The 10,330-nt window shown below is 48.1% G+C and overlaps 1 protein-coding gene across 4 annotated transcripts in view; it reads right to left on the bottom strand.

The window, feature by feature from the left end:
• FOXN3 (forkhead box N3) overlaps positions 1-10,087 on the bottom strand; it is a 149,875-nt gene extending 139,788 nt beyond the window's left edge. The window contains exon 1 of one of the 4 annotated variants that reach the window (XM_077267610.1): positions 9,746-10,087. The gene's annotated coding sequence lies outside the window, so the exon portion shown is untranslated. Of the gene's footprint in view, positions 1-2,772; positions 2,796-9,745 lie in introns of those variants that run through there. The other 3 variants (XM_077267590.1, XM_077267608.1, XM_077267597.1) reach the window with 3 other exon arrangements.
• Positions 10,088-10,330: the final 243 nt, after the last annotated feature.

Below are 10,330 nucleotides of genomic sequence, written 5' to 3' on the forward strand. Positions count from 1 at the left end.
ATTGGGTTACTAAGCGCAGCCCTGCGAAATAAAGTTCTGGACTTCTAGCTCCGACCAACGATATCACAGCGGGATCCTGATCGCTGCTGCGTGTCAAACACAACGATATCGCTATTCAGGACACTGCAACGTCACGGATCGCTATCGTTACCGTTGGAAAGTTGCTCAGTGTGAAGGTACCTTTAGTTACACACTGTCCTTTTCCTTGTGATCCTCCTTGAGATGGTTCTACGCCTTCATTGGAGTCCAGCTGTGTTTAATTAAACTGATAGGACTTGATTTGGAAAGTCACACACCTGTCTATATAAGACCTCACAGCGCATAGTGCATATCAGACCAAATGAGAACCATGAGGTCAAAGGAACTGGCCAAGGAGCTCAGAGACAGAATTGTGGCAAGGCAAAGATCTGGCCAAGGTTACAACAGAATTTCTGCAGTACTTAAGGTTCCTAAGAGCACAGTGGCCTCCATAATCCTTAAATGGAAGAAGTTTGGGACCACCAGAAGTCTTGCTAGACCTGGCCGTCCAGCCAAACTGTGCAGTCGTGGGGGAAGTAAAGAAGAACCCAAAGATCACTGTGGCTGAGCTACAGAGATGCAGTAGGGAGACGGGAGAAAGTTCCACAAAGTCAACTATCACTGCAGCCCTCCACCAGTCGGGCCTTTATAGTAGAGTGGAAGCCTCTCCTCAGTGCAAGACATATGAAAGCCCACATAGAGTTTGCTAAAAAAACACATGAAGGCTCCCAGACTATGAGAAATAAGATTCTCTGGTCTGATGAGAGGAAGATAGACCTTTTGGTGATAATTCTAAGTGGTATGTGTGGAGAAAACCAGGCACTGATCATCACCTGCCCAATACAATCCCACCAGGGAAACATGGTGGTGGTGGCAGCATCATACTATGGGAGTGTTTTTCAGCTGCAGGGACAGGATGACTGGTTGTCATTGAAGGAAACATGAATGCGGCCAAGTGCAGAGATATCCTGGATGAAAACCTCTTCCAGACTGATCTGGAACTCAGACTTGGCTGAAGGTTCACCTTCCAACAAGACAATGGCCCTAAGCACACAGCTAAAATAACAAAGGAGTGGCTTCAGAACAACTCTGCGGCCATTCTTGACTGGCCCAGCCAGAGCCCTGACCTAAACCCAATTGAGCATCTCTGGAGAGACCTGAAAATGGCTGTCCATCAATGTTCACCATCCAACCTGACGGAACTGGAGAGGATCTGCAAGGAAGAATGGCAGAGGATCCCCAAATCCAGGTGTGACAAACTTGTTGCATCATTCCCAAGAAGACTCATGGCTGTACTAGCTCAAAAGGGGGCTTCTACTCAATACTGAGCAAAGGGTCTGAATACTTATGAGCATGTGATATTTCAGTTTTTCTTTTTTAATTTGCAAAAATTTCTACATTTCTGTTTTGTTCAGTCAAGATGAGGTGCAGAGTGTACATTAATGAGAAAATAATGAACTTTTTAAATTTACCAAATGGCTGCAATAAAACAAAGAATCAAAAATTTAAAGGGGTCTAAATACTTTCCGTACCCACTGTACATACATTACTGATCCTGAGTAACATCCTGTATTATTATACCCCAGAGCTGCACTCACTATTCTGCTGTGCTGAGACCCTCCTCTCTCTGGACACAGATTACCCATAATGCACTTATCTGAATATTAGGGTGATGTTTTGTTCAGTTTCCCGCTTGTCACCATTTGCACAGATTCAATAGAAAGTTTCTGTACAGATTCTAAGATTCAAACTACGGTATTATTAAAATTCATCGTACAGACTTTCTCTGTTCTCTCTTATTTAATGCCAATGACACTGACGATAATAAAAGAATGAGGCTATAAATTAATAACTTGTTATCGATGCCCATTTCCTGCCGTTCCACATGTAAATGTTAAACATGATGAAATATTAGCATTTGCCATTTACTTGCTGCTATAAAATGATCTCATGAGGTTCTGACCTTTACTTATGGAATGGCGCCTCCTGGTGTCCGGAGTGTATAGCAATGTGTACGTCCACCTAATGAGCCTATATAAAAGGTTGCCCACCTGTCAGGGAAGAGTCGTCCTTGCAGCATCACGGCAGTATACATCAGAGCCGAGAAGGACACAGCCGAGGATGAGTAAGCAATATCTACATTTGTACCGCTCCAGACTACATTGTATTATTATCTATTTGAAACAGACCTTACTGGGGACTATATTTACAGCTGCCAGGAGGGGAAGGGCAATGACTGCATAGTTTACTGGGGACTATATTTGTAGCTACAAGCAAAAGGACAATGAAAAGTTGTTCAGAACTAGATTTCAAGCTGCCAGAGAAGGAATAGCAATGGCTGGGGAACTTACCAGGGACTATATTTACAGTTGCCAGCAGAGGAAGGGCCAGGATTGGAGAATGTACTGGGTCTAGATTCACAGCTGCCAGAGAGGGAAGGAAACTCACTGGAGATCTTACCTGAGACTTTATTTACAGCTGTGAAAGAAGGCGGGACAATGCCTGGAAAATTTACGATGAAACATATTCACAGCTGCCAGAGGGGGAAGGAGACTGACTGGTATATGTGGAGATATAGAAGAGTCAAATCCATAAATGCAGACAAGGAGTTTATTAAAGCTGTAAGCATAAATATATATAAATATATAATAAACTTGCTTGGACATTCCAGTAATACCACTTCCTGTGCCTACCTCAGCTGCAGCCGAGTGAGTACAGATCCCTACAATGGAAGCGCAAAGTATTTTACTATACCGATAACGTTCTCTCCGGACTGTGTATATGGATGGATCACATGCGACTGCTGCATACAGGAGCCGGGTGACACATGTAGTCCCGCACCGACAGGCTCCATATCTACCAGCGGACACCGACTGTGTGACTGCAGAAACGTGCATTACCCCCCGAGAAGTGAGAAGCCGTGTGCAGCCCGGCAAGGGTTAAAGGACGGCAGGCAGCCGCAGCCAGCTCCTTGTTCCCATGGCGACCAGTCCCCACTTATCAGGTTTAGAAGCTGCCACTTCCTGTGTCTAAATTTTGCAGCCAATGAGGAGATTGTTTACTGGTGTCAGGCAGTGGCCGGCGAGAACATGAGGGCGACGAGCCTAGAACCGGAGCGCCCCGAGATCTCGTCCCCTGCGTGACCCAACCCTGCAAAATATAATGTCTGAGCCGTGTATCTAATCCTATCCTGTGTGATACTGTCTGCTGAGCCGTGTATCTAATCCTATCCTGTGTGATACTGTCTGCTGAGCCATGTATCTAATCCTATCCTGTGTGATACTGTCTGCTGAGCCGTGTATCTAATCCTATCCTGTGTGATACTGTCTGCTGAGCCGTGTATCTAATCCTATCCTGTGTGATACTGTCTGCTGAGCCATGTATCTAATCCTATCCTGTGTGATACTGTCTGCTGAGCTGTGCATCTAATCCCCCCCATGTGTGATCCTGTCTGCTGAGCTGTGTATCTAATACTATCCTGTATGATACTGTCTGCTGAGCTGTGTATCTAATCCTATCCTGTATGATACTGTCTGCTGAGCCGTGTATCTAATCCTATCCTGTGTGATACTTTCCTCTGGGCTGTGTATCTAATCCTATCCTGTGTGATACTGTCTGCTGAGCTGTGCATCTAATCCCCCCCATGTGTGATACTGTCTGCTGAGCCGTGTATCTAATCCTATCCTATGTGATACTGTCTGCTGAGCCGTGTATCTAATCCTATCCTGTGTGATACTGTCTGCTGAGCCGTGCATCTAATCCTATCCTGTGTGATACTGTCTGCTGAGCAGTGCATCTAATCCTATCCTGTGTGATACTGTCTGCTGAGCCGTGTATCTAATCCTCTCCTGTGTGATACTGTCTGCTGAGCCGTGTATCTAATACTATCCTGTGTGATACTGTCTGCTGAGCCGTGTATCTAACCCTATCCTGTGTGATACTGACTGCTGAGCCGTGTATCTAATCCTATCCTGTGTGATACTGTCTGGTGAGCTGTGTATCTAATCCTATCCTGTGTGATACTGTCTGCTGAGCTGTGTATCTAATCCTATCCCGTGTGATACTGTCTGCTGAGGTGTGTATCTAATCCTATCCCGTGTGATACTGTCTGCTGAGGTGTGTATCTAATCCTATCCTGTGTGATACTGTCTGCTGAGCGTGTATCTAATCCTATCCTGTGTGATACTGTCTGCTGGGCCGTGTATCTAATCCTATCCTGTGTGATACTGTCTGCTGAGCTGTGTATCTAATCCTCTCCTGTGTGATACTGTCTGCTGAGCGTGTATCTAATCCTATCCTGTGTGATACTGTCTGCTGAGCTGTGCATCTAATCCTAGCCTGTGTGATCCTGTCTGCTGAGCCGTGTATCTAATCCTATCCTGTGTGATACTTTCCTCTGGGCTGTGTATCTAATCCTATCCTGTGTGATACCGTCTGCTGGGCCGTGTATCTAATCCTATCCTGTGTGATACTGTCTGCTGAGCCGTGTATCTAATCCTATCCTGTGTGATACTGTCTGCTGAGCCGTGTATCTAATCCTATCCTGTGTGATACTGTCTGCTGAGCCATGTATCTAATCCTATCCTGTGTGATACTGTCTGCTGAGCTGTGCATCTAATCCTCTCCTGTGTGATACTTTCCTCTGGGCTGTGTATCTAATCCTATCCTGTGTGATACCGTCTGCTGGGCCGTGTATCTAATCCTATCCTGTGTGATACTGTCTGCTGAGCTGTGCATCTTATCCTAGCCTGTGTGATCCTGTCTGCTGAGCCGTGTATCTAATCCTATCCTGTGTGATACTTTCCTCTGGGCTGTGTATCTAATCCTATCCTGTGTGATACTGTCTGCTGAGCCGTGTACCTAATCCCTTCATTAGCTGCTGTATCCAAGCCGCTCACATCAGTACAAACTCCTTGGCAATATTTTCAGCTCTTCTCTCCGACAGCCCAAAAATATCTCACAGTAGAGTAATGTGATCTGTGCGTGGTGGAGCGCCACGTCATCGGCCCCGCTTCACACTGTGCGATTGTGACAAAGCTGCTAAAGGTGGAGCCCGAGCTGGCAGGACGTAACGGCAGGGATGTGGGGTCGGTATGAAATGGTATACTCCTATCATATATATACATTGGGTGCAGTAGCACAATGCAGGATGTGCTGAAGAATGTGGGAAAGTTATGAAATGTCCTATAAATGTCTGTTCTGTTCCTCATCTCAGGATCTCGGCCTTTAGTGGAGGTGAATCTGTGCTGCCCTTTATGTCCATGTCAGTAGTGACCGGGGCTATGGAGTCGGAGTCGTGAAGTCAGGGAAATTGGGGAGTCGGAGGTTTGGCTTACTGACTCCACAGCCCTGTGTAGCGGTGCTCCAACCTGCACCCAGGCCAGGTGTCCAGCCCAATTAACCTATACTCATAAGACATATATATAATAATACCTATTTTATTGATTAAATGAAGCCATAAACACAACCACAAACATAACACTACAAACAATCGTGCTCTCTATGAATATAGCCCTATCAAGGGGCCCTAGATGCCTACTGCCTAGCAGCGGAGGTTGGCACCCTATACACAATCGAGATTGGCGCCCCCACTCAACACATCCATTGCATCAAAGCCTCCTGATGATCCTGTTGGTGAAACGCGTTGAGGCGCATTATGACATCCTCTGAACGATGAGTATCTCTTCCTTGCTAACTGCTTAGTCCTATTATGTCATGTACACATTGCTAGTCCACTGCAGATTAATATGCAGATATTGATTGACTATAGGTTACTATGGCAATAGTCAAATATAAAGACCTCTAATGATATATGACATCAGAGTATGAGGTATATTATGGCATTTCGTATATAATATATATATATATATATATATATATATATATATATATATATATATTCACTAAGCTTGTGATATATATCTAATGTATATGATAACTAGCGTGTGGGTTTATCAATTCATTTTGTAGTCTTGTTAGCAGTTTGGTCTTTACATTATGACATATCAATTTAGCAACAAGACATTTTCTTTCCTGCCAACCCTTATCAGCTATCCATAGGGAATATTAAGGGATAGCCGACGTGGAGTGGGGGCGCCAGTTCCGCTGAACAGTAGGGTGCCAACCCCCGCGGCAAGGCAGGATTTGAGACTATAGGGAGCAGTCTAGCAAGGACTTTTTGTTCACTACAGCACTTTAGTTTTGCACTGTTTTTGCACTTTGTATATTTGTGTCTCTCACCCTGTCAAAGGTATTTTTTGCCCAATATTCTTATGGGCTATATCGGCTGATAATCTATCTTTACCCAATTATTTCCTGTTGTACAATAGGGCGCCCGAATGTGACACATATATAGGGCATCAACAGGAGAATTAGGGTAAGCCGACGTTGAGTGGGGGCGCCAATCTCGATTGTGTATAGGGTGCCAACCTCCGCTGTTAGGCAGTAGGCATCTAGGGCCCCTTGATAGGGCTATATTCATAGAGAGCACGATTGTTTGTAGTGTTATGTTTGTGGTTGTGTTTATGGATTCATTTAATCAATAAAATAGGTATTGTTATATATATGTCTTATGAGTATAGGTTAATTGTGATATACTATAAATTCTTGGACCTATAATTAGTATAGTTTTTGGTTTGACACCAGGTGTCCAGCCCCTCATAAATTATGCAGTCGGACATCTCTGTATAAGACCACCTTAGTATGTAATAGCTGACACTAGAGGGGTCTGCGCCGTCCCTACAGTGACACTAAAGGGGTCTGCGCAGTCCCTACACTGACACTAGGGGGGTCTGCGCCGTCGCTACACTGACAATAGGGGGATCTGCGCCGTCTCTACACTGACACTAGGGGGGGTCTGCACTGTCCTTACCCTGACGCTAGAGGGGTCTGCGCTGTCCCTACACTGACACTAGGGGGGGTCTGCGCTGTCCTTACCCTGACGCTAGAGGGGTCTGCGCTGTCCCTACACTGACACTACCGGGGTCTGCGTCGTCCCTACACTGACACTAGGGGGGTCTGCGTCGTCCCTACACTGACACTAGGGGGGTCCCTACAGTGCAGTAACAGATGACACACTGAAGTTTCTGCGCTCTTTCTTCTGCAGATCTGGCCGTGCAATCCTGTCTGTGCGGATAGCCCGTATACCCAGGAGTGGCACCTAGATGCCAGGGATGGGCGGCTGCAGGCAATGCCGCGCGGATCACAGTGACTCAGGTCGGCGCCCTCTTGTGCCTTGAGGAAAGTGACGGGATCTCGGCGCCTGTTCACATCAGCCATTTATAGAGCAGACTCTTCAGCTGCTCCGGTGATGAGGCGAGAAAATCTTAGCTCTGATCTACGTCATCAGCAGCAAAAGTAACAAAGTTCCATTTAAACAGACCGTGCCCTCACTGCACGGCGAGGAGCGAGAAGCCTGTGGCGCTACGGTGGGAATGTGGACGATACCGCCGGTTGCACATCACTGATGAGTGGTGCTGTAAATGAGGCTCGCCGTACAGATATAATCGCCTCTTATCCTTAGGTCACATCTGAATGGCGACTTTGGTCTCTGGAGCACAAGGTTGTATTGCGACACTGCAATGACTCTTGGCGTTATTACATGTGATGATTGGGGCAAAGAATCCGAGCTGGACGGATATTTAGTCGCAGAGCGCAAGATGCAAGCGACTTCTCTAGGATACAGAACCTGTGTGCAACTGAGGGGTGAGCAGAGCGATTCGGGGATCCAGGGCCGGCGGCCACATCAGTAGCCTAGTGATGGCCGGTCAGAGCCACCTCTTACCTGCCGGGATATCACCTTACCAAAGTGGCCGACAGACCAGGATCATGCGAATCGACTTACTCATCTCTAAGTCCGACTGTGCTGAAACAGTGGTTGTTTTAGAGATTAAAAGGTGACGCAAAGTCTTCATTTCATGCGTCTCACAGACAAATTGTACCCAAAATAGTCATCTGCCTGTCACAGATAATTGGAAGCATTTTTGTCTCATGATTTGATGTTTCCGTGTAGCCCTAACCTGAAGGCTATGTGCACACGTTGCGGATTTTGATGCGTTACTGCAGTGTTTTTGGACGCACGGAATTGCATCAAATCCGCAGTGTAGTGCACAAGCAATGTTAGTCAATGGGAAATTAAGAATTGTTGTGTACATGCGGAAAAATCAGCGGGGAATCGCAGCGTGTCAAAAGTGCAAGAAGAGCCGCCGGCCACAGCGTCATGTCACAGGATGACCACCCTCTGCCACCTCCACCTGTGGGCAGCCGCACATTGCCTGCAGCACTGGCACAGCTGGTCCGTTACCGCCTCAGGAAATGTATAACGTAAAGCCGCGGCCCTCTGGGCGAGCGGAGGGGAGAGCAACGTCTAGAGCACAAACAGCGGCGGACACTATCGGCTCCAGCTTGTTGCTGCATGAAATTCTCAGAGTGATTGTCAACAGGAAGCGGACGGCTGCTGACACGCACACACTGCCATTTTGTTTTCCCCTACAGTGAAGGTTTTCTCGCAAAAACTTATCTGCCACTAAGTGAACAATGCAACAATAAAGAAACAGACGCTGTGCAAGGACACGGAGAAAAAGCCATAGTACAGAAGCCGCAGCCAAACACCTCTACACACATATATATATATATATTACAAGATGTACAGACGCTGTGTGGGCGGCATCCGGGGTATACGAGGGGTTTATGTCCTGTGCTCATATACAACCCATACATCGTATCATTGCGAAGGCTGATACCATGTCACCAGGCTGGTACACCACTGATACATGGTCTCCTTATATAGACTTGTATGCACAGAAGAAGGAGGCAGTCACCCGGCTGGTCAGTGTTAGGGGGTCCTCACAGAGTGATGTATACAGGACAAGGGGGAGGTGGTACAATGTATCTCTCTATGGAGCTGACAACTACGTGGTCGGCTGTACTGCTTATTGTGGAGATGTCAGCAGGGTGCATGGGGCGACACAGGACTGGGCAATGTAGCAATCGCATGGTACTGATTATATAAGGACACTATCTACAGCATGCTCACAGTGATACAATGTCACCAGGGTGTGGGGGGGGGACACAATGTCACCAGGGTGTGGGGGGGGGACACAATGTCACCAGGGTGTGGGGGGGGGACACAATGTCTCCAGGGTGTGGGGGGGGACACAATGTCTCCAGGGTGTGGGGGGGGGGGACACAATGTCACCAGGGTGTGGGGGGGGGGGGACACAATGTCACCAGGGTGTGGGGGGGGACACAATGTCTCCAGGGTGTGGGGGGGGGGACACAATGTCTCCAGGGTGTGGGGGGGGACACAATGTCACCAGGGTGTGGGGGGGGGACACAATGTCACCAGGGTGTGGGGGGGGACACAATGTCTCCAGGGTGTGGGGGGGGGGGACACAATGTCACCAGGGTGTGGGGGGGGGGGACACAATGTCTCCAGGGTGTGGGGGGGGGACACAATGTCACCAGGGTGTGGGGGGGGACACAATGTCTCCAGGGTGTGGGGGGGGACACAATGTCTCCAGGGTGTGGGGGGGACACAATGTCACCAGGGTGTGGGGGGGGGACACAATGTCACCAGGGTGTGGGGGGGGGGACACAATGTCAGGAGGGTGTGTGGGGTGACACAATGTCTCCAGGGTGGTGATCTCCAGCACTGGGAGGATACAGCCCACCGGGCTCAGTATGGGAAGGTCTCTGGACAGGAGGGGGCTGCCGCCCGGTTCCTTACCTTGTGCTCCTTGCTGAGTGGAGGGTCCTGCCTGCATCCGCCGCTTCTTTTCGGGGTCAGCTTATAGTCCCAGGCCCACCCCGGCCATCCTGGAGCGGCTCAGTGTGCGGGCTCCGTGCAGACTGCAGCCATCACCAGCCCGGACTCTCGGAAACAGCTCAGTGTTGTCACTGTTCGGAGCAAACTACAGCCGCAGCCGCCGCCGCCTCCTGGGTCCTACTGCTCGTCCGCTGCTCGGGCCTTCAGCTGCTCTGGAACACTGAGTAACAACAAGCCAGTGCATGGCCATTATCAGCCGCCGGCGCTACATCAGGCGACTCCTCAGCGTTATTAGCCTTCTGATTAGTCTAATTATGGAGACAAAAGGAAGAAAATGAGAAACTGGTAGAAGGAAGAGGGCGATAACCCAGCAGCCCAGCTCTTATGCACCAGAAGACTTGTATTATCACTTATCATCCATGAGAGCAGAAAAAAGTAAACTTGTAAACATCCCCCATAGACTATAATGGGTACATGATGAGAGGCCTAATACTGTGTCTGGGTGTTGGCAAACACAGATACTGACTTTTTTGTGTGATGTTTATT

Source organism: Ranitomeya variabilis, chromosome 1 (genome assembly GCF_051348905.1).
Source record: "Ranitomeya variabilis isolate aRanVar5 chromosome 1, aRanVar5.hap1, whole genome shotgun sequence".
NCBI lineage: Eukaryota > Metazoa > Chordata > Amphibia > Anura > Dendrobatidae > Ranitomeya > Ranitomeya variabilis.